The following is a 24,782-nucleotide window of genomic DNA, read 5'->3' as shown; positions in this document are numbered from 1 at the left end:
AGTGATAGATCTTACTTTATTCCTAACTGGCTCATTGTTGAGACACTGTAACTAGTTTTACATAATCCACCAGATTATAAACTCATTAGGGCACAAATCATGGTTTTACTTTGTTACTATCATCTGTAGAATACAGCAGGGTGTCAGTTCCTTCATAAATATTTGATTAAGTGTACACATATAAAATGTGCTCCAAATATCTCATTCTTTTCAAGTATGAAATTTTTATCTTTTTAATAGTGGGATCCATTTCCCAGTGAGTAAGAGTTTTAAAAATATCTTTCAGACAAATTTTAGATGTATTCTTTTTTAATACTTACTAGAGACCTAATACAAATGACATCTTGTTTTGGTTTACAGAAGTAATTTATATTCAGGTTTCTTTATTTAGTTTTTAAAATACATAGTTTCAATACTTACTTTAACTGAATCACTAGTTTTTATTTATTATGCTTTAAAACTAGGTGTCATTTTTGTTCAGGAAAAAGTGACCCAGGGTCTTCCTTCAATAAACTAGTAAGATACGCTTTGACATTTGATTCACTGCCAAGTTCCACATGAGGAACTTTCTGCAAGAATTGCACAGGCTCTGCAAGTTCGCCCACAGTACTTCTTAGGAAGCCTTCTGTCTCCTTGATGACCCAAAATGCACTTGGTCTGAATTCCATCTAATTAGAATGACTACCACATAATATTTAATTTAAATACAAATTGCCTTGTGTTGATTTCTATCTGCTTTATATAAATTTTGTGCTCTCTGATACACACAGGGACAAGGACTCTGCCCCCTTCATAATGATTACCACAGTGCTGGGCATTTAGAAAAGATGTCATGAGTACTTGTGGATTTGATTGTTTGCCAAGTTCAAGTCTCACAATCATACACATGCACTCACACACACACACACACACACACACACAATTACTATAGTTAAAAATTCACCACCAGTACTCTCATGCAGAAAAGAGATTTTTCAAGTCAGAATGCACCACTTCAGATAGATGCCTCTTATCTGAAAAATCAAAGCAAAAGTGGTTTTCCTTCTTCTAAATATCTTCAATATTCTGGCAGAGAAGTCAAATCTCATATGCTCCAATTCTTTCTTTTTTCCTTCATTTTATCCATCCATTCATTCATTCAATGCATGTGTACTAACCACCCAGTGTGTGTGAGGCCCAGGCAGGTGCCATGGGAAACATCAGTGCTGAGTGGTGAGATAAAGACTTGCTCTCACTCATCAGTTTGGGAAAGCAGAACCATCCACCAAGAGAAGAGTGAGCAGAGAGCAAGCTCAGCTAGGGATGGACAACAGTAGGGCCATTAACCTTCCATTTCAACCAGGCACAAGGATCAGGTGATAGAGAGGTAACCAACAGCACCAAATTTTGCAGGTATTGATGGAGCGCTACTGTGTAACAAAATAATGGTGAAATAATCAACACCCTTTTGAACTGCTGCTAGAGAAGTGCTGAAAAGAAAAAAAAGCAAGATCATGAAAAAACATTTAACTAACCCCAGGATGGGGAGTCAAGAGGACAAAGTAATCACAATGTTAAGATATAATATAAAGAAATAAAAGCAGATATTTAGGTAAGAGCTATTTTAAATTATTAGTGATTATAAGAATACTTAGTATTCAGGAACTTGCATTTTTAAGCAAGCTCTAGTGCGTTATTGTATTTTATTTTAAAATTTAATGTTAAACCCATACATGTACTGGTGAGTAAATAAGGAATTACAAATTACGTTGCAGAAACTCACAGAGACATGATATAAACCTAATACTCCTGCTTCTTTCAGTTTCCCATCGTAAACTGGCTTACTCACCAGGCCTAACATGAATAGGTGCTGCTATGTATCTGGTAGTAGCTCCAGTAAATGAGAGCTGACTTGCCAGCATTGGGCTATCCTTGTCCATTGCAGTTGAATTACCAGATACTTTAAAGGTCATAACACATTAGAACAATTATATTTGCTTAGAAGCCTTCTATAGTGACGACTGATATTTAAGCACAGTGATACTAAGCATATATGCCCCCTGGTAAATAACCTTATTAAGCTTGTTGATATAAAAGTCATATATGAAGAAGTAAAACAATAACCTACACTTCCCTCTGCTCACCTATGGCATTTAACTTTAGGCTTATGGGCTACAAGAAAATCTCGGGTGATACATTTTTATGAATACAAAAATAAAATGTACCGTGGCATTTAAAAATGCAAACTGGGGCTCCATTAAATCTGTACATTTCAAGGCAGTAGTCGTTCCATTTCGTTCATGATATTCACATGCACAATAAAAAGTTAATTGAACATTCCTGGTCACTGGCTAAAGTATATTATCATTATTATCTTACAGATAAGGGAACTAAAGCACAAGGCTATTAAGTCACTTTCCCAAGGTTAATGGAATGTTCCAACATGCACTGCAACTTCCCCAAAGTTAAATACTTTACTTCACAGGTAGTAAGTCTCAGGGGCAGACTACTTAGGGAAATATATAGCTTCAAGTAGCTTCACAGAGATATGTGGATAATAAATCCCTAATGGATTATTAAGGGTAATTAAAGCATTTGGGGACCATTCTTGACCTTTCAGTTTGTCAGAGAAGACTAGACTTTTCTAACATGCATGTTTTGGCACCACTATCAAGATATAAGTGGACAGATAATGGATCAAATTCAATATAGCAGTTCTTTGTTTCAAGCAAGTTAAAAAAGGCTTTTATCAAATAAATACATGTGGGCATCAGCCATATTCCCCCTGAGGTGACCAGAATCACCTCAGATGACCCATCCACAAACTCATCAGAATGTTTTTCCACCCTCACCTCCCTCCCTTTTGCCTTATTAAAAATAAGGCTTATTTCCTCTTTCCTACACTTCATTCTTTTCTGCCTCCTTATGCCTCATTCCATCAATCACAGTCTCTCCTTTGTATTCTCAACTTCTCCCTCTTTTCTGGCTCCTTCTAGTCAGTGCAAAGCCTTATCCAACTAAAAAATGAAAATATAAACCAAACAAAAATCCCTCTGCCTTCTATTCTATTCCTTTTGATATCTTACACTCCCCTTCCCCTTCACAGCCTGGCTTCTTGAAAAGGGTGTCTAGAATGCTCATTCTATTTCCTCACCCACTTCCCATCCCACAACAATCTGGCTACTGCCCTCACCATTCCATGAAACTAGCTTGCAAAGTTACAGAGGATCTCCTGGTTGCTTAATTCAATGGCCACTGTATGCTTCGCCAGCTTATGTACTAAAATAGGAAAGATGTGGAGATCAACATGGCCTCTGAGAAAGAATGACAAGCAAATGCATGCAGTGTCTCATATTTTTATAGTAGAAATTCATTTTGTTATATATAGACATATATCTAAATAGAAAATATATTTGCATATAGGACAAGTCAGGAAATATATATATTGAAAACTTAACAGTAGTTATAATGGGTGGTGGGATTTAGGTCAATCCTTAAATTATACATAATTATATATATATATATAATTTTTCACCTCATGTATTTTTATACATGCTTGTGTATATATGTCTATATATTCAACTTATATAATTATCATATATTCCATATCTAAGTAAAAATAAATATATCACCTCAAAATATCCAATAGCCCCTTTTCATTTCTTATCTTATTTGACATCTCAACAGTATTTTACAATATCAACACTGTTCTTTACCCTTGGCTTTAAGTATATCACTCTTTCTTGGTCTTCCTCTACATTCTTGGCATCTTGTTCTTACTCTTCTTGGTGGCATCCTCTTTTATACCCATTGTCCCTTTTCTCTCCCTTTAGGAGGTCACATTCATGTCAATGGTTTACATTAAGATGAAATGCCCAAATCTATTTCTCTAGCTCAGAGCTCCTGCCTTGAATCCAGCTTCCTATATGCAACCATTTCCTGGGTTTCCAAACATTTCAAATCACCATGTTTGACAGCAAACTCATCATCTTTCACCCCAAGTTGGTCCAACTCCTGTATTCATAGGTCATTAAATAGAACCACTACCTAAAGCCCTGTCAGAAATGTAGATGTCATTTTCTTTTCTTTCTCTTACAGTTTACATCAAAAGTCTCATCAACCTTATTAAGTTCTATCTTCAATATTTCAAAAATGCCACTTCTTTTTTTCTCTATCAACACTGCCTTAATCAAGGCTCTCACCATTTCCTCCTTAGATTACTGAAACAGCCTCTTGACTGGTCACTTGCTTTCAGTCTCAGTCCCTCTATTTCTTCCTCTGTTCTGCAGCCTTAGTAGGTTTTCTGAAATATGAATGACACCATGTCATTCTCTGCTGAAAGTCTCTAATGACTCCCACTTTCTAAGGATAAAGTTGCAATGACCTTTACTGTCCTCCAGGATAGACTTATTGCTCAGCATTCACCACACTGCAGCTGAACTCTTTGTGAACTCTACATTTAGTGAACTGTTAGCTGTTCTCCAAACTTACATATTCTCTGATGCCTGTAAGCCTTTGACCCTGTCACTCCACCAACAGGGAAGCTCCTTCCAAGTGTTCTGTACTTAACTTATTCCCAGTACCCCTTCAGGACTCAACTCAGGCATCATTTTCACCCTTGCTCTCAGATCACATAATACTTCCTCTCTGTTATAAATCACACACTGTTTTATTGTTCATTCATTTGTCTCACTAGAATGTTGAGATCCTTGAGGTCAGGACTAGAAATTTAATATTTCTTGAATAAACACATAGTATATGATTGGCATAAGACAGGAAGCCACTTCTCAGCTGAAATGAAGTGAGGAAGATGTGAACCAAAGTCTCTTGAACAAATTCACCCACCAAATATTGCAGTGCCATTCTTCAAAAGCACTAAAGTAAATATAGGTGCACATAAAGGTACTTGTTCAACCCAATACTGACAGCTTACAGAACTCAAAATTCAGAAAGAGCTCCAGGAAAGAATTCAGGACTTGAATAAGAGCCATCAGCACTGACAAGCATAAGCTCTTTTTTGAGCAGGCACTTAGCTACAGGAATGCCATGATATAATGCAGGGAACACAGCACATGAAGTAGGAAAAGCAGTTTCTATTTATATCTTTACCTCCCAGCCACCCAAATGATTATCTTGGCAAATCACCTTCTTCATCTGAAATTGTAGGGAAGCATATTTATGAGCATGAAAGGACAAGATGGACTTCTGTATTCCCCCTAGCACTAAAATAAGTAATTACTGTATAACATTTCAGTGTGAATGCTTTTCAGCAGATTATTTTCACTTTGTATAATACAAAACATGATAGACTATGAATGATTATGAGGGCTTAAGAGATTCCTTAAGGATTCCAAAGTAATCTTTGCTTACCAAATTTAAATACATCTTTTACACACTAGCATTCTTGGCCATTCACAGAAAGGCACTGACAATGTCTCTTCAATACTAAAGAGCGATAACCTGGAATCAATGGGTAGAACCTTGGTCCATACTCATCCCTCTCTTTTGATCAAAGACAGAAATGCATGAAATGCTCCCACTGACTGGAAGGACTACAGAGGAAAATGAATGGCCTCAAACAGTTTCAAAGACATAATTATATTTAAAGTATAATATAATCAATATGAAAAATATTGCCTTGAACAGATATCTTCCTCCACTGACTCCTCAGAGGCTGCTTAACTTTCTCTTGAACACAATTTCCATTTATTCAAATATTGTGTACCTTTGGGTTTGGGTCAAGACTGGATTCTTCTCCAGCCCAAGAAAGAGAATCATAATTATTCTATGTCAATTTTGTACAGTTCTATATAATTGGAATTTTCATCTTGACATTTCTTAGTTCAAGTTTGTGTTAGTCCCCGAATGAGATCTGACAACACATCATCTGGGGAGTACTGGGAAGGGTTTTCCTGGAGGATAGACAGACATGTTACTCTCTCCTATGCACAACTGTAACTACATGTGATACTGCTTTATCAATACATGACAATGAGAGGAGATAATTACAACAGCAGAGGATAACAGAGTAGAAGAAAGAAAGACACTGTGGTCTTTTACTACAATATCTTCATTTAGCCAAGACTGAAACCTTCCTGGCTTTACAAATAGTACAGGCATAACTCAAATATACTTAGGGTTTGGTTCCAGACCATATTAAAGCCAGTCATAATTTTTTTTGTGGTAAAGGGTTTTGCCTTCAGTTTGTAAAAAATGAAATACCCGTGAAGTGGAATAAAACAAGGTATTGCTTAAGGGGAAGGGTCTAGTCAAGGAACTAGTATAAATGATCCATGGACATGGACAACAGTGTGGGCATGACTGTGGGAGAAGGGGGAGATGGGCAGGGCAGAGGAGAGCAACAGGGGAAAAAAGAGAATAACTGTAATAACAAATAAATAAATAATATTTTTAAAATATTGGGACTAGTTAACTCTTAGCTAATCCTGTTGCAGTTTTTTTTCTCAGTTATAATTGTCATGTTTGATACTCCATGACACCATGTAATTACTTGTTTAATCAGTCAGTCACTTATTTTGTTACTCTCTCGCTTCACTAAATACAACTTAGTAACTTAAAAAAAACTATGCTTATAAATATTATTTTACATTTGCAGCCAAAACCCTCCTAACTGACATAATACCACTGACTGTTTTCAATACTATTCCTTGTGTTGAAATTGATGGACTGGTGATACACATGAAGAGACAAACTACAACCCACAGGTTAAATCTGCCCACCTCCTGCTCTTGTCAAAACTGTATTACTAGAACACAGCCACCCATTTTTTGTACTGTATATAGTTGCCTTCCTGCTATAATAGCAAAGTTGAGTAGTTGAAACAGAAACTCTATGGCCCACAATTTAAAATATTTGATATATGGCTCTACAGAAAAAGATTGCCAGCCCCTACTCTGCACCAGTAGATCTTAACTGGGGGCTGTATCACTCAGATAATATTTTCCAGGGGCCATTTTGACTGTCCCAATCATTGTGAAGTTCTGGAGAGTCAGAGTTGTTGAATGTTGTACAGGGTTAAAGTTCCACATTACAAGCATGCCCCACCCCAAATGCTAATAGTGAGCCTATTGAGAAATATTACTCATGCTCACTGAAATAACCTTGACTTTAACTGTGTGTCATGTCTCAGGCCACATGAATTGGTTTTTACATTGCACCTGCCATCACAAGTTTGATAGATTTACCAGCATAGGTAAACAGAAAAATGGAAGCGTACAACTACAGAAACTATTAATCCTCATGAGGTGTGTGTTGACCAATTAGAGGAAATATATTAATCATCATTTTGGGGAATTTTTTTAAATTAGAATTTTCTGTTTGGGGACTTGTTTGGATGTAAACACAACACTCTAAGCTTCATTCTAAAATAAGGAGGTTTTGCACTCAATTTTTATTAAAGCATGTTTTATTTTAGAGTCATGAATTTTTAGGTGCGTTCTACTTCCTTTTTTTTAAATTCATTCATTGTTTTTTTCTATTACAGTTGTCCCACTTTTTCTCCCATTGTTTCCCCCCTACCCCACCCATTCCTTCTTCCTCAGTTCATCCCCACCCCGTTACCCCATTGTCCATGTCCATGGGTCATTTATACTAGTTCCTTGACTAAACCCTTCCCCTCCTTTCCCCACTTTTCACCTCCCCCATCCCTGCCTGGTCACTTCAGCCTGCTCCTTGTTTACTTACCTCTGGTTCTGTTTTGCTCATTTCTTTGTGTTGTGTCATTGGTATCCTGTGTTAGGTGATATCACATGGTATTTGTCTTTCACTGTCTGGCTTATTTCACTAAGCACAATGCGCCAGTTCCATCCATGTTGTCTCAAATGGTAGGAGTTCCTTCTTTCTTTCTGCTGCAAAGTAAGTGCTTTCTACTTCCAATTTTAAAACGTGGTTGTAATTTCTTTGGAATTATTTGTATACTAAGCAGTATTTTATAAATTATAACAATTATTCTAATTCCCGCTTTAATAAAAAGACCTTAAGATATATTATTGGAAAAAACTAAATTAGTTTTATAGAGATATCTAAATTTGAAAGTAAACACGTGAATTTGAAACTACTGCAACTATTTCACAATCAAGAAATATATACCCTTAGCTATATAGTCACCTGAAACATGAAAATTAAAAGAGGTTTAAAAATACGTGCATTACAATTCAAGGGATATAAAACAAATCTATCCTCAGTGGAATACACCATATGTTCAAAAAATCATATAATTCACCTAAAATTGTTATCTCAACCAAGGGATTGCAAAACTAACAGCTAGAAAAACCAACTGAGACACTACTTCAGGTAATACCAGGTGAAGGAAGAAGTAAGTGATTCAGGAAATGAATCATTTAAGAAAATAGCCAACCAGCACTTCAACTTTTCAGAAGTGAGCCAGTTGTTTTTGTTTTTTGTTTTTTTTTTCCTGCTTTGGAAACTATACAAGGCAATATGAGGAAGGCATTAACTAGTGTACTGAGCTTCATAAGTCCAGTATTTCCTCAGTTTACTAAATATTTTTTAAGTAATAATAGCTATCATTTATTGTAATAATAGCTACCACTTATTAAGTACTTGCTCTGAACCACACTGTGCAAGATACTTAACACACATTACTTCATTCAACTACCACATGAACCCTATGTGAACCCAGGTGCTATTTTTTTTAATATGCTTTATTGTTTATGCTATTACAGTTGTCCCAATTTCTTTTCCCTTTGTTCCCTTCCACCCAGTGACCTCCCGCCCTCTAATTTCCATCCCCTTAATCCATGCCCATTGGTAGTGCATATAGTTTTCTCAACATCTTCCTATCTACTCCAGTCCCTCCTACTATGCTTCTTAATTCCTATACCATCTCCCTCCTCTTCCCCCCTTCCCCCTCCCCACTGACCTCTCCCCAAAATGTTCCCCATACTTATCATTCTTTTCCCACTCTCGTTGCTGTAGTCTGCCTTTGATTCAATTCCCTAGCTTCTGTTGTTGGTTGTTGTGATACAGTTTTCATTTTAATGTTCATAGTTTTGATCCTCCTTCTCCTGAACAAGTCCCTTTAACATTTCATAGAATAGTGGTTTGAATCTGATGAACTCCTTCAGTTTTGCTTTGTCCTGGAAGCACTTTCTCTGCCCTTCTATTCTGAATGATAGCTTCACTGAATGGAGTAATCGTGGTTGTAGGTTTTTGCTTTTCATTACTTTGAATATTTCTTGCCAGTCCCTTCTTGCCTGCAGAGTTTCTTTTGAGAAATCAGCTGAGAGTCTTATTGGGACCTCTTTGTATGTAATTCTCTTCTCTCTTGCTGCTTAATTTTTGACATTTTGATTATAATGTGTCTTGGTGTGGTTCTCCCTGGGTCCACTTTTTTTGGAACTCTCTGTGCTTCCTGGACCTGTAAGTCTATTTCCTTCCCCAGTTAGGGAAGTTCTGCTTCATTATTTTTTCACATAATTTTTCAATTTCTAGTTCTTCTTCTTCACCTTCTGGCAGCCCTGTGATTCAGATGTTGGCCCACTTATAGCTGTCTGATAAGTTTCCGAGCCTCTCCTCATTTTTCTCACTTCTCATTTTCTCATTCTGCACTGGTTGACTGTTTGTTTCTTCCCTATGTCCCAATTTGTTGATTTGATTCCTGGTTTTCTTGCCCTCACCACTAGTTTTGTATGTGTTTCTGTTCATTTCAACAGGACTAGCCTTCATTCCTTCCCTGTCTTGTTTAAGATCCGCTGTTAGGTCTATAAGCATTTTTATAACCAAATTCTGAACTGAGCCTCAGAAAGATTTCTTATCTGCTGCTTTGTTACTTTTGATATTTGCTGTCTTGTCAGCTGCATCACCGGGATCTCTATCATGATCTGTGCCATCCTGACCATTTTGTGTTTACCTTTTCTTCCTGGGCAGGGCTGTCACACCTCCTATGCTATAGGGGACGGAGCCCCATGCACTCATCACAACCGGGTGACCCTTCTCACCACACTGTGGTGTTTTCTTCAGGGGGTGGGGGTCCAAGATGGATTCCCACTGTTCACTCTCCCCTGAGAGACTGGTAGCCTTCTCCTCCATCCCCACCCCCTCCTGGCCTCACAGTCCAAGGCAACGGAGTTCTGCCTTCCCCAGCTTTGAAATCGCAAGCTGATGGGTCTGGTCTGCAGCTGAGGGTGCTCCCCAGGTGCTTCTCACCTCCCCTTAAATACAGGTGTCTGTGCTTACCAATGTCCTGCCTCCCTTGCTGCTGCTGCTGCGGACAGTACAGCTTGAACTCTCCTCTCTGACTTCACCCCTCCTACCTGTCCGGAAGAGCACCACTTTATAACTTCATACATTGGACTTCCATTTATTTTCTGGAACTTCTGGTTATTTCTGGTTTGGCGGTATTTGTATTCCTTCTTAATTGTGGAGGGAGATGGAGCGTGTCAGTCTAGGCCTCCATCTTGGCCGGAAGTCTCCTGTGTTTGTTTGCTCTACTAAATCTTATGGTTTTATTTCAGAGTTTAGATTCCTTGTATATTTGTAGAACAAAACCACTAAAGCTCTTCTTAAATTTTCAGAAAAAAGTGTCACCAACTCCTCTATTATCTAAAATGGTTGCACTATATTTATGAAAATGTTCACCATATGGCAACCCTCTCTGGTTAAACAGCAAACATTGCTAAGGTGCTTCCTGGGATACACACAGTAGTTCTGCAGTGGAAAAATCATTACAGCTTGGAGACCAAGGATAAATGACCCTCCCCACACAAAGGAAATGTAAAATGTCTCTCCTGCAGGTCTACTGGACATAGATCCTTCCTAACAAGCACAGAGCTGGGAGAGTGAATACATGCAGGGCTACATAGTAGACATTTGGATGAACAGAGAGATAAGACATATAAGATAGACAGTATTGTGAGCGCAGCAATGGGAGAAAAGGAAAACCACCAAAATGACTGTGCTTACAGGGGATGCTGAGAAAATGAATCAGTGATACTGAGGACCCTGATAAAATGCAAAAGAAAAAACAAAACAAAATAAAAACCTGCCATGGTACACACACAAAACAGATCCTACAGCTTGGGGATAGAAACACAGCCAGGTACACAGTCTGTATAATGAAGACTTATAACCAGTTCTCAGAAAGGAAAAAGTGGAAATTGTTATCCAAATACACTATAGATTACTCATATTTTATCTTTTAATATGTACAGTAAAATATACATAATTTTCTGTTTAGGGACAAGCTCATCCATTTCAAAAAATACATATTCTCATTGCAGAATTAAGTGAATGTCCCCCCACGTAGTATCATTTAATATGTGGACTTGGAATCAGGCCCAATGTCTCCATCACAATCAAGGATCTAACACCAAAGAGGCAAAAGTTAAGTAAGGGATGCTACTCCTAAATTAGACTTTGAATTACAGAAATTATCATAATACACAGAGAAAAAGTAGAATATATAAGCAGAAAGATAAATTAACTCAAATTCCATTCATGCACTTTGGTGTATTTCATGACAAATGTAAGTCATAGGAAACTTTTATTTAAAATTGGGACCAGCATGTACACTGTTTTAAATAATTTGTTTTGCTTGTTTGTTTTTTTGTTTTTTTTTTACATTGTAGATCAGTTTTCAATGTTATTGTGTTTTTGTGTTTAAATAACTGTATGGCTAGCTATTTAATTTTCTTGCCCCATTCTTTGTGGTTAGACATATCTGGTGTCTCCTCATTGTTATAAATGTGCCTGGGCGTTAATTCATAGAGTTGACTGAGTTATGACTTGGAGAGGTCAATGTCATTGCAAGAAGATTAATTATTCATGGTTCCCAACAGGAGGAGGCACAACATGCACTGCAGTGCCACAGGCAGATACACTAGGTTCAGGAGGCAAGCGAGGGATAAAGGGATGCGCAGAGCCCATAGCCATTAATGTGGTTTCCAGGGACAGGTATGACTAAGGCAGGATAGGTAAGTCAGAGTAAGTTTAGAATTGGATAGTTTGAACAGTTACAGGGGAGGTCCCTAGTTTTCTGGTACCTGGCCCCAGGGTGATTTAGGGCAGAAGAAATATTGGCTTGGTGTGTGAGTTAGAAGAAGGAGCTGGTTGTAAATATGAGCTTTGAATTATTTGGTTTACATATGAAAGGCATGTTCCCAAGCATGTTGTTTACTATCTAGGAAATTAGCTAGCCCTGGGAGGTGCAGTATCCCCAGCACTAGCAAAGCCCCAAGATGTCAAAATATTACAAAACAAAAAAAAATTAGAAAAAACAAAACAAAACACGACTACTACATTCATAAAACCAGATACCCAGTAAGCGTCCCTTCAGCAGCTTTTCCCCCAAGACACAGGTGTTCAATTCATCCAGATGACTGATGCCTTCAGCACCTGATCCCATTCTTTTTTACCTAACCTGTGGAATTATTGACATGATCAACTTAAATCTTGGTTCTTCTCTAACATTAAAAAAAAAATCACCAAAATGTTCTCAAGATAAAAACGTCTGAAAAAGCATCAATACAAGTTTAGGAGTCAAGCACTCTTTAATCTTCTACACAGATAATGGTTTTGAATGTAAGTGAACACTACAGCTTTTGAATTAAAATGTTAATTTTCATATCTTTTACCTCTAAAATTCAATTTCCAGTCGTTTATCTCACTGATAAAATTTATAAGACAAGATTCTCATGACTCTTATGTTTAGTTATAATACCTGGGCAACTGCAAAGGCCATTGTAGCTGGAGCATAGAGGAAGAGTGAAGGGGAAGACAGAATTTGAGAACAGGGACGGAAAAAGGTCATAACAGGGCACCAACATAAGGGCAAATATCTGGCCTTTATTCTCAGTGGAAAAGGAAATGAATCTGGGGTTTTCGGCAGTACAGTGATCAGCTTAAGTCAATTTTTATTATATCTCTCACCATTCACCTCACTATTCCACAGGCAGAGTTGTTAGATTTCTGCAAAATATGTCTGAAGGGCACAGATGTGAAGTGTGGGAAAGAGGATCAACCTCCTGCCTGTGATGAGAGTAAAATGCATGACAAAATGTCTAAAAGAATAGAAATAATACTGTAGAGTTGAAGAAAATAAAATTAATAAGAAAGTTAATGAAGACCAAAACAATGTAAGTTAGAGGTTATCTAAATGCTGCAGGAGGAGCATCCCACTGCAGAAAATATCACTTCACACATTAAGTGATTCACGGCTGAAAACAGAAATCAGCAGGAATAATCCGAATTGCTTCTATGGAACAAAAAATAATTAAGCCTGGACCAACTCAAGAGAAATGTCTTAGTTCTTTAAAAGCATGCTTAGATTTTCAATAAAATTTTTATAAAGGAAAAATTCAGTTGTTCCACCACTGACAACTTCCCTGACATCAGGCAACTTCGCCAATTTTAAATTGTTATGTTTTTAAAATGTGTTTTTGAAATAGGAAAATCCTAGATCTAAATATCAATTAAGTTCTACAAGGACCTCCCCAAGAATGATTTATGACTTATAATTATAAACACTCTATTTTAATAAATCTATACTATGTAAGTATATACACAACCTATTGAACAAAGAATTCATCATTATGTATTATAACATCCTTATGATTTGGCACAGGGCCAAGGCTATTCAAGAGACAGTACATTTTCCCCGCATTAAGTAGAATGTCAATTTAAAAACATATCTTACATCAAGTATCAAAAACCCTGAACAAGAAATGTTCACATGTTCATGATATATAGCTAAACACTACATAAACTATCAATAAGCTCAAAAAACAAATCATCAATAGAACATGTTCAGATCAGGAGTTACTTACGTGAAAAACTTCTAAATCATTTAAACCACAAAAGATTAACTGTCACAATACACTAGAGTGATATTCCACTTAATATAAGAAATGGAAAATAATATTTAGCACACAAGTGCCATAAGAAGAGGTTGACCACACGTACAGACAGACTTTAACCTGTGAGGTGACTATAATTAAGATAGACCCAAGCCCAAAATAGTGACATTGCACTTCATCTGTTCTATGAGATTTGTCACACACTCTTGGGAACCCTGCCCCTGGGAGGAAGAGGCAGGCAGCACTGTACAAAGTATTTATAGCATGATGCTACAAACGAAGTAACTCTGAGAACATGAATGTATACATTTTATTATTATTTGGGGCAAACACTCCTCGTAACATTTCAAACAACCCTGTTTCATATACTAACTGGTTTATTGAGGCTAGGGGTGGGCATAGTTGAAATAACTAAAAACATAGGCTGTTTGAATTGGAAGAAAACTGGTTTTTGAAATAACAGATTCTTTATTGAATGCAAACCTATCCATATCTGTAGAAATTTTTTCACACTTGGGGGTGATCTCATGAGATGATAAGACCAAATTACACTCCCAGAGCAGTGGCCCCCAGAACTTCCTCCATAGAAGAAGTCCTAAAGAGAAGCAGTTACACAAAATATAAGACCCAGACACAGGCAATCTTGGAAAACCTGCATCTAACTACACAACTTTACCAAACTCAGAACCAATATTGAGGGCCTAAGCAAAAATTATTACACATTTTAATTTTTTCTTACAGTATATTTCCACAAGTGTTCTGAAAAATTTCCTTGTTGTAAAAGTTTTCATCACCGGTCCCCATCACAGACTTCTTCATAGAGAACTCATCACACTAGTCCCAGAGCCATTATCAAAACTACAATCCACTGCTGTCTTCCTAACAAAAATCCTTCTGCGATCTGCCTTCAGGTCCCATCACACAGGCTAGTCAGCACCCAGCCTTGCTTAGCTGTCCACAGAGCTCCTCATGCCTCCTCCATTCTACGCTCACTTCCCACTCAAGTATTTTTAATAAGTGTTTTTCACTTCCCGAACAAGCCTCTGTGGTCTGCCTGTCAATGTCTTCCCCACCTCCGCTTCCTGTAGCAACCACTGATCTTTTTACTGTCTCCATTGTTTTGCCATTTCCAGAACGCCAGGTAGTTGGAACCATACATTATGTTTTCTTTTCAGATGAACTTCTGTCACTTAGTAACATGTATTTGTGGTTCCCCCATGTCTTTTCATGGTGTGAGAGAGAGCTCATTTCTTTTTAGCACGAAGTAATATTCCGTTGCTTGGATGTACCCCAGTTTATTTATTCATTCAACCACTGGAGGATACCTTGGTACTTCCAACATTTGCCATTATGAGTAAAGCTGCTATAAACATTCTCGTGCAAGTTTATGAGCAGATATTAGTTTTCAGCTCCTCTGGGTCAATACCAAGGAGCAAGATAACTAGATTGTATGGTAAGAATATGTTTGTTTCGTAAAAAAAAAAGTGCCAAACTGTTTTTATAAAGTGGCTGTACCATTCTGCATTCCAATGAATAAGAATTTATACTGCACCACAACCTCACCAGAATTGGATGTTGTCAGTGTTTCTGATTTTGGCTATTCTAATAGGCATGTACTGATATCTCAATGTTGTTTCAATTTGCATCATTCAGATGACATATGGTGTGGGTATCTTTTCGTATGCTCATTTGTCATTTGTATATCTTCTTTGAGGAGTCTGTTAAGGTCTTTGGCCCATTCTTTATAATTGTTTTTTTTTTTTCCTTCTCATTGTTGGGTTTTAGGGTTTATGTGTTTTGAATAACAGTCCTTCACCAAATGTTCCTTCTGAAAATATTTTTTCCCCAGTGTGTGGCTTATCTTCTAATTCTCTTGATATTGTCTTTTTTCCAAGTAGCTTTTAATTTTAATGAAGCCAAGCTTATTTCTTTTTTTCATGGATTGTAGCTTTGATGCCATATAACTGTACCCAATGTCATCTAGGTTGACGCCTGTTTTGTCCTAAGAGTTTCATAGTTTGTTTTATATTTAAATCTGTGATTCATTTGGAAGGGTATAAAGTCTGTGTCTAGATTCATTTATTTGCATGTGGCTGTCCAAGCGTCCCAGCACCATTTGTGGAAGAGCCTATCTTTGCTCCATTGCATTGCCTCTGCTCCTCTGCCAAAGATCAATTGACTATATTTATGATAATCTGTTTCTGGGCTCTGTATTCCACTCTACAGATTCACCTATTTTTTCTTCTAGACCTATTAGTTTTTGCCTCACATAATTTAATGTGCATACATGTTTAGAAGTGTTGTATTCTTGAAGAACAAACCCCTTTATCATTATATAATGCCTTTCTTTAACCCTAATAACTTCTTATTTTGCAATCTGCTCTAACAGAAATTAATATAGCTACTCCAGCTTTCTTTTTATTTGCATTCTCATGGTTTGTTTTTCTCCATATACTTGCTTTTAATCTATACATGTCTTTATATTTAAAGTTGGTGTCCTTTATAGTTGGATAATACTTTCTGGTTTATTCCAGCAACTTCTTTTTAGATAATGCATTTAGACTATTTATATTAAAAATAATTACTATATAGCTGGATCAATATGTACCATAGTCATTACTTTTTCTTTTTGTTGCTCTTATTCTTTGTTCCTATTTTTGTGTTCAACTCTTTTTCTGCCTTTTGTGATTTTAACTGAGCATTTCATATGATTCCAGTTTTATATTTGACTCTTAAACTACATGGGGTTTACAGGCACCAGTACTATCTCCCCTCCCACCCTTGTCAGTTGAAAATCTACATATGGCTATTAGTCAGCCCTCCACATACATGGATTCCCAACCACACACTGAAAATACAGTTGATCCTGGAACTATGAAGGTCTGAACTGTGCGGCTTCACTTATATGTGGATCAACTTCTTCTCCCCCTTCCCCTCCTCCTTCTCCTTTTTCTTCTTCATTTCCTATCTTTCCTCTCCTGTTTTTTAGTGGTTTCCCTGGAGTTTGCAACTGTATTTTAATTAACCATTTTTAAATCAATCCATGTTTGCTGTAACTAGTGAAAGGTATAAATAAATAATAAATGTAGAAATGCAAGAGAAAACTGTTATCCCAAGCTCATCAATGTATATAAACTATCTCAATTATACTCTTCCACTGTCTTTCCCAGAACATACAAAGATTAACAATGTGTATTTATTGATGTAATTTTTGTTTTTCATTTTTTATAAAAAAGTAAATACTCTCCAATTTAACAATATATAGTTAGTACCCCTTCAGGTCAACAAATAAAAACCTATATAGTCCATTTTTTAAATTATGCAGTGGACAGTCTCCTACCTCCTGGTGTCCATACCTTATATAATCACTTTGCTTGAATGAAAGCAGAACATGATTTGCTCCTAGGCATCAGAATACAACAATGATAGGTACATGTGATTACATGCATGTGACTTTGTAATAGGATTGGCTTTGAACACCTTTCTTCTCTGTTGGCTTTGAATGAGCAGGCTGCCATGTTGTGAGCTGCCTTATACAGCAGACCACACCACAAGGAGCAGAGGAAGGCCCTTGACTGACAGACTGATGCCTCACAGAGGACAGCCCCCATGGAAGAGTATGCTGCCAGCAAACACATGCACCTGAAAGTGAGTCCTTCTCCATGTGAGAGGAAAGAGTTCTAGGTGACACCTTGATTGGAACCTTGTGAGACCTTGAAACAGCGGATCCAGCTAAGCCATGATTGAACTCCTCATCCACAGGACCTATCAGAAAATACATCATGATTTTGAACAACTATGTTTGTGGCAATATTGTTACACAGCAATAGAAAACCTATATGCTATATAATCTTACATAGTTTGGACATGCACAGTGTATCCAAACATTCTACTGAGACATTCTAGGTTTTGGGCTTTGCTACCACAAACAATATTGTAATAAGCATCATTAAATATCTCTCCTTATTTCTATGGGGTACATTCTCAGAAAACAATGCACATTAAATAATATCTGAAAATAAAGATAACCTTCACTTAAAAATATGTTCATTATTCCTGTTAACATTGCTGATCTACTTCTTTATTCTCCTGTACACTGATTTTTTTCCAAAAGCCCCAAACAGGTCTTTTTTTTTCTGGTCAACATCTTACAACATTCTTTTCTCCATGCTATAGCTACAGTGGGCTTTGTAAAATTCAAATAACTATCTCATTGTGCTTCTTAAATCATTTTATTGGATTCTTATTGTTCTTAGGGTAAAGTCAACACTCTTTACAATTACTCACATATATTTCATGCCTGGCCCTTGATTTATTCTGTCAGCCAGATATTTCACTTATATCACCAATCAGATATCTTCACTGTTATAGTAAAGCCATTTTCAACTTCTTGAACTTAACATGTGCAAACTTTACAAGTCCTATGCATGTGTAGTTCTTTTTTTCTCAAAAGCATGCACTTTTCATTTCCCAGGTTCCATGCTTCATTCCCTGATTAATGCTGAACATCAGATTTACACATTGCATGTCCTGTAAAGCCTCACCTGAAGTCCCTGTTCTGAGATTGCTGCTTCTCCTATGTGATTTTCTGTATTTAAGCACAAAACATGTCCTATTACAATTGAAGGTAGGAGGGCCACCTACTTAAAACCACTCACTGTCTTGTAGGAAATATTGCTTTAAGAAGTGATTGTTGAGATAAACTTTTGGGCTAACAGATATAAAAGAGGATGTAGATCTCTTAGGAGACTTTTCTCACTATTTAATCAAAACGGGACACAAGTCAAATGTCCCTCTTAACACACACCTACAATTAAGCATTCCCTAAATCCCCCAAAATGGGTCAGAAAAAACTAGACCTTATCCCCCCCCCCCAAAAAAAAGACCCAGAAATCTCCAAATCTGCCAGAGGGCCAACAAGAATCTCTGAAGGTTTCATGATTGGGGACTTCAGCTCATTAATTAATCAAGTATAAAGGGCAAACACCTACAATGAGATAACCATTACTCTCAACTTATCTCTCACATCACCAAAGAGGTACCTGGAGAAGGAGGTAGTTAGTTGTCACCTTCAGACTGAAGGTAAGGTGTCAGCATTGCCACTACAGTCAATAGTTTGGCCCAGATGCCAGTGATTTTTACTTCTGGTTCAAGAAGCACCTTATGTTTCCAGGTTCTGGACTCTTCATATTCTTCCAGGTTCCTCCACAGCATGTACACATGCCCAGGAAACTGACTAGCTCCCTTACGGTGACTTTCAGGACTCTGACACCAACCCACAGGAATAAATACATTTTCCTATTTTCCAATCCTCCCAGGCCACACAAACATTTACCTACATACTCAAAATAAAAGTTCCACAGTACCTACTTTGTCATATTTTCTTTTCTATTTTATACTATTTTTTAAGTGGTCATCAGACCTCAGTACATCGATTTCATAGCCAACTAATAAGAATTCACCCTCTCGGTAAGAAAACACTAAAACAGGTTTTTAAAAGAGGTGTAAGTATCATATGTACAACTATTAAGAGCTATCATCTTGCAGTTCTCAAGTATAGCAGTTATCATATCACAACTCATTCATCAAGCACATATTAATTGAGCCTCTTTTATATGATCCAAAGGATCCTCTGTTGATCAAGCTCTATCTTTCTATGCATTTCATTTTGTAATATCATTCTACCAATGGATAAAGTCTAGCAATGCTGACTTTACTTACTGTTATTTTCTTTTTATGTATATTTTAAAGAGATTCTCTCTTTATCTTGAATCTCTGGCATTTTAATTATGATGTGTCTTAGTGTGGTCCTCTTTGGGTCCAACTTGTTTGGGACTCCGTGGTTCCTGGACTTGTATGTCTATTTCCTTTGCCAAATTAGGGAAGTTTTCTTTCATTATTTTTTCAAAAAAGTTTTCAATTTCTTGGTCTTCCTCTTCTTCTGGCACCCCTATAATTCAGATGTTGGCACTCTTGGAGATGTCCCATATATTCACTCATCTGGATGAATGTGGCTTCCTTAAATCCATGGTTGTTGGATTCCCATACAGTTCAATTTTCTGGCAGTTCTGGGTGCTTTTTGTTTTGAGGTTATTTGTGATCCTTCTTATGGTTGTCAAGGAAGCAAAGCATGTCTACCTATGCTTCCACCTTGACCAGAAGTCCTTATTGTTCTTTTCTAGCTTTTACTATTTTATTCTAAAGAACTGTGAATTGTTTCCACAAATATATCAATTTGCAGGCTCTTGAAAACCCTTCTGGACTTGGTTTGTACTCTTTTTTTGTGCCTTACCTGACATATGCACCTGCAATGAACTGGGCACCCTTAGCCCATTCTCAGTTCATCTGGCACATACTGCTCTAATACCAATAATTATGCTGCACCATAACTGCATGCATACCCAGCTCCTGAAGTAAGAACAAGGGCCATAGAAATAACCTCATGCCCAGGTCAGAAACTTCTTTCCCCACCCCACCCCACACATACCCATACAGTAATGTTCCACATTATGCCATACTTTTCACCATAACTGTAGATAATTATTATTTATTTCTATCTCCACTTCTAGAGTATAAGCTCTATAAGTACAGGAACTGTGTTCCCATCACTTATTCTCTGAAGATGTGGTACAAATGCCAAAGCACAATAGGTTTTCAATAAATATTGATTGGATAAATTAACTAACTGATGCTCACCACCAAAAACACCTGGTGACTTAGCTTCTCCAGGTTAATCTTGAGACAGCAGCATCTACTTGATTGAAATCCTCCCCACATTACATATCTTTCCTAAAATATCTTCTAAATTGCAGTGTGTTCCCTGAGTTGCTCTTCTTTTCACGTCTTCCAAATCCTTGTCCTGGCTCATTTCATCAACTTCCCTCACCTGGTAAACATTCTTCAATTTTAATTAAGTGTTTATTGTGGTAAATCACAATGGAGGAATTTTTGGAAGGTGAGATATTTGCTAACTATAGAGAAAGAAAGCCTAATGAAATTCAAATATCTTTCCTTGCTTATTTCCAAATTTACAGCTGTTTGCATAGCAGACTTAATGAATATAGCTATTTTCATATCCAACTGAATCTCCAAACTCTGTATTGTTTCTACTTAAAACTATCTTCTCCCAGAAATCAGGGAATATTTTCTCTTTTCAAACTAGACTTCTTTAGAGCTTCCCTCACATTTGCTATAGAAAAAAATAAAACGTACATTGAGAGTTTCCCTGAAAAGTGAAGAAAAGTAAGAAGAACAGGAAGTCAGGAGAGAGAGGGATGAGAAAGAGAGAAAGAAGAGAGGAGAAAGGAGAGAGACAGAGACAGAGACAGAGACAGAAAGAGACAGAGTCTTCCATATGGCTCAATAATTCTTTCACACCTGGTGAAGACCAAATTATGGTGATACTATTAAAAATGTGCCTGAGACAACAGATTGGTACACTTTCTGTCAAAGCTCTAATATCCTCCATTGCAAAATTTGAAACAAAGTAAAATCAAGGGGAAATTAATCTTTCAGTTTTTTCACATACTATTCAACTTAAAATAATTTTCCTTTTCTTCAGTTTAATGCCAATCATGAAAATTCCAGCTTCTTGAATAAAAACAATGTTTATTTATAAAATGGATACGTGCATCCTATTTTTTTGCATGCTAGTCTACAATAGTGGAGTTACTTTAAGATTAAAGATCTATATTCTAATAATTTAAATAATTTTGCTGATCTAAGAAGCACATATAAAAACTTGTTAAATCTGCAATGATTATAATAATTTTATGTTTGGATTCATGTACATTTCAGGCTTATGCTATTTCAGAATGATATTATCAACAGCATGTAGTTGGAATGGAACAGATGGATGAATTGGGGTAGGAGAAACTCTTACAAGAGCCTGGAAGCACAAGAGGCTGACTAATAATTCAGGCACCTTGGTTTCACTTCTAAGTCACTGGTTTAAACCCTTCCTAGGCTACTTGCTTTTATAGGTGTATATGCTCAAGACTGTATGAATCACGCAGCCAAGCCTCCCACAAAAATGTAATAATCACAATTGCACAGGAAATGGATGAGCACAAATTTGTCACCACCATCAGAAAAATGTCAAGTACACCCAGAGGGTTCAGAGTACTCTTAGTATACAATAGCTAACATACTATTATTAGCTCTAGAACAACCAAAGGCTTTCCTTACAGCAACAAAAAAATGCTGATAGACTATGATTCACGAACATCTATCTCCTACATTCACCTCTAAGAGGTTTATAATTTTTAAACAATAAAAACCTATTAAGATGGTTTCACAACAATATTTATTGAATTCCAGTGTTACCCCGAACTTAGTCAATCATTGATGAGTCACAGACTTAGCAGGCAGTTAAAAAGAAATGCTATTCTGAGAAAGAATAATGCCTTATTAAAAATTAGTTTCTTTCTACAACTCAAGGAATTTTTGTTTTTGAGTTTATGTATGAGTCGGGGTGAGGCACCCTCTACAGTCCTGGCTACCAAAAAGCTCCATCATGTCTCCCTGTCTCTCTGTCTCTCTCTTGCCCTGATACAGAAAGTGTCTAGGTCACTCAGTCACCCTGATACAGTCAGCCAAGTATAGAAATGCCCATGTTGAACTCCAACTGCATTGAAATAAACTGAAACGAGGGGTGAGGGAATGAATATTTATTAAGCATATAGCTTCCCTAATGCATCAATTGAAAAATAATTTTATCACTATTATTTAGATGAATGTTTGTTCGGTATTGTTTCTTTGCTAGAGAGATATTAAAAATGTCACTTGTCATCCATATTTTCATCACAGTTTAAAGCATAATTGAATAAATTCTATCGCCTTCTTTTAAAGAACTGTTAATTAATTCTAAGAGGTGACATTCTTTCTGAATGGTGTTTTTAGAGTCTAATGCATCCAACCTAGAGAGAACAAAAGTTTCAGAAAATATATATAAGAAATATACAGGGGGACTTCATAAACAAAATAGAAAAATGTTTTAAATGAAAGAAATTATAGCCACTGAATCACTAATCATTTATTAAAGACTGAAGCAGATTGATTCTTCACATCGAACACTGGTGAAGATGGGAGAAGATTAAAATAAGACTTTGCCACTTAAGTCGTCGGCAGCCGTCCGTCTCGAGAGACGATGGTGTAGCTTCTTAAGAGTCTATCTGCACCACCGAGAATGGCTGTGCAGTCCGACTCGGGAGTGACACGGTATCTGTCTCCTCCCGTGTTGAATCGACATCTCCAGTGAAGCTGAAGCTACAGAGCCTGGGCAGGGTGATATGGAGGGTCTGCTGTTGCCCATGCAGCAGACCCAGCCACTTAAGTAATTTTTGGTTATTTGCTTGTTTTAACCAAAGTATCTATTTTATTCATATTTCCTGTTTTGACCTAACATCCTTTTTTGGTTCCAGGATTTCATGCAGGATACCCCATTACATTTATTTTTTTAAGTATATTTTATTGATTATATTGTTACAATAGTTCCAATTTTTTCCCCTTTGCTCCCCTCTGCCCAGCACCCCCGCTCCCCCAACAATCCCCCCCAAATCCATGCCCATGGGTATTACATACAAGGTCTCCTGCCTCACCCTTTCATATATTCTTCTTCTTCTTCTTTTAAAATAATTAACTAATTAGTTAATTATTTTAACAATAAAAATTAACAATCCCTCACTCTCAGACTTAAGACCCTTTATAATCTTATAAAGGACAATGGGCGAAGGTCTTGAGCTCCTCTAGCTGCTTCAAGCTGGACATTGTCATCGTCCTACCTACCCTTGGGTCCAGAAATCCCTAATAACAGTGGGGGCATGGAGGGGAGGGTGGTCTTCCCACATGGGGAAGGATCATGCAGATTCCATGTCAGTTGGCTGTCCCTAGACAACGGCATGCTTGATTTAACAGGCTGGCATCCTTGTTGTATTCTGGAGGCAACAGATTTGGCAACAGGGTTAAAGGACATCATTCAATCCATAACCACTAGATGACAAAAGACAGGTATTAATTTTTCAAAGTCCCACATTAGGGAAAAGAAGGGCTTCTTTAGAGAAATGTGTGCCAGGTACATCTCACCTGTCCAAAACCCTTTTGCTCATTATACTTAGTTTGGGCTGAGGGAAATATTTTAGGTTTCCCCCCTCTCAGACCTCTGGGCTCTTTCTGTCCAAGCCATTAGGACAGAAAAGGGAAAACAGTTTTAAAGTAAGGCACATAGACCACCCCATACTTCACCAACCCAGCCACTTAGTTCAGCCAAACCATTGAGTCTCAGGAGGCAGTTATGCAGACAGGATTAAGTGAGGCCTATACATACAGACAATCACTCAGGTAATGAGATCGTAGGCTTATGCCCTTTGAAAACAGAAAACACATGTTAATTTATATAACATAACCCACATACAAGTCTCTAAATCTGTAGGACTGTCTTATTGGAAAGATATCCAGTTGCAAGGCATTTGACATTCTTCTTGCCTGTAAATTAAACATCTTTGATAATGCCACAGACATAATTTAACTTTCAAATGAAAACAAATTTTAAATGAAAAGAAAATTGAAAGATGGTTAACTGCACTACTTTACAGTCTACCACTGAGCATTGTGATTTTCCTCGAATCTCGACTTTTCTCCCTAAGATTATCCTCCTTGTCATTAAAGGGACTGCATTAAGTCCATTTTTAATTTATCCTGTTCATTTGCATAAACACAACAAGAGCAGCAAATGATCACTTATGATCTTTAGTTCCACTTTGCTGGAACTTACGCAAGGAACATTTAGGGTGACCTTCAGTCTGCCTATCAAGGCACAGAAGCAGAACCACATACCTGGCATTCAGCCTTGCCTGTAAACACCTGTCTTTTCCAGGTCCTTCAGGTTTTCCATTGTGCCTTAAGGTCCCTTCTAGCCATCTTTAAGGAAAACACCCTTCATTCCTTCCCTGTAAAGATTGCTGTGGACCG

At 37.2% G+C, this 24,782-nt stretch overlaps 1 protein-coding gene and 1 pseudogene across 2 annotated transcripts in view; one reads left to right on the top strand and one right to left on the bottom strand.

Moving 5' to 3' along the window:
- CTNNA2 (catenin alpha 2) overlaps positions 1 to 24,782 on the bottom strand; it is a 1,309,400-nt gene that overhangs the window by 1,158,218 nt on the left and 126,400 nt on the right. The gene's annotated exons all lie outside the window — the stretch shown is intronic.
- LOC150006306 (U6 spliceosomal RNA) lies at positions 3,239 to 3,338 on the top strand (annotated as a pseudogene).

Source organism: Furipterus horrens, unplaced genomic scaffold (genome assembly GCF_987537825.1).
Source record: "Furipterus horrens unplaced genomic scaffold, mFurHor1.1.pri manual_scaffold_6, whole genome shotgun sequence".
Taxonomy (NCBI): domain Eukaryota; kingdom Metazoa; phylum Chordata; class Mammalia; order Chiroptera; family Furipteridae; genus Furipterus; species Furipterus horrens.
Note: the sequence above shows the minus strand (reverse complement) of the source record. Positions and strands in the feature narration are given on the sequence as shown.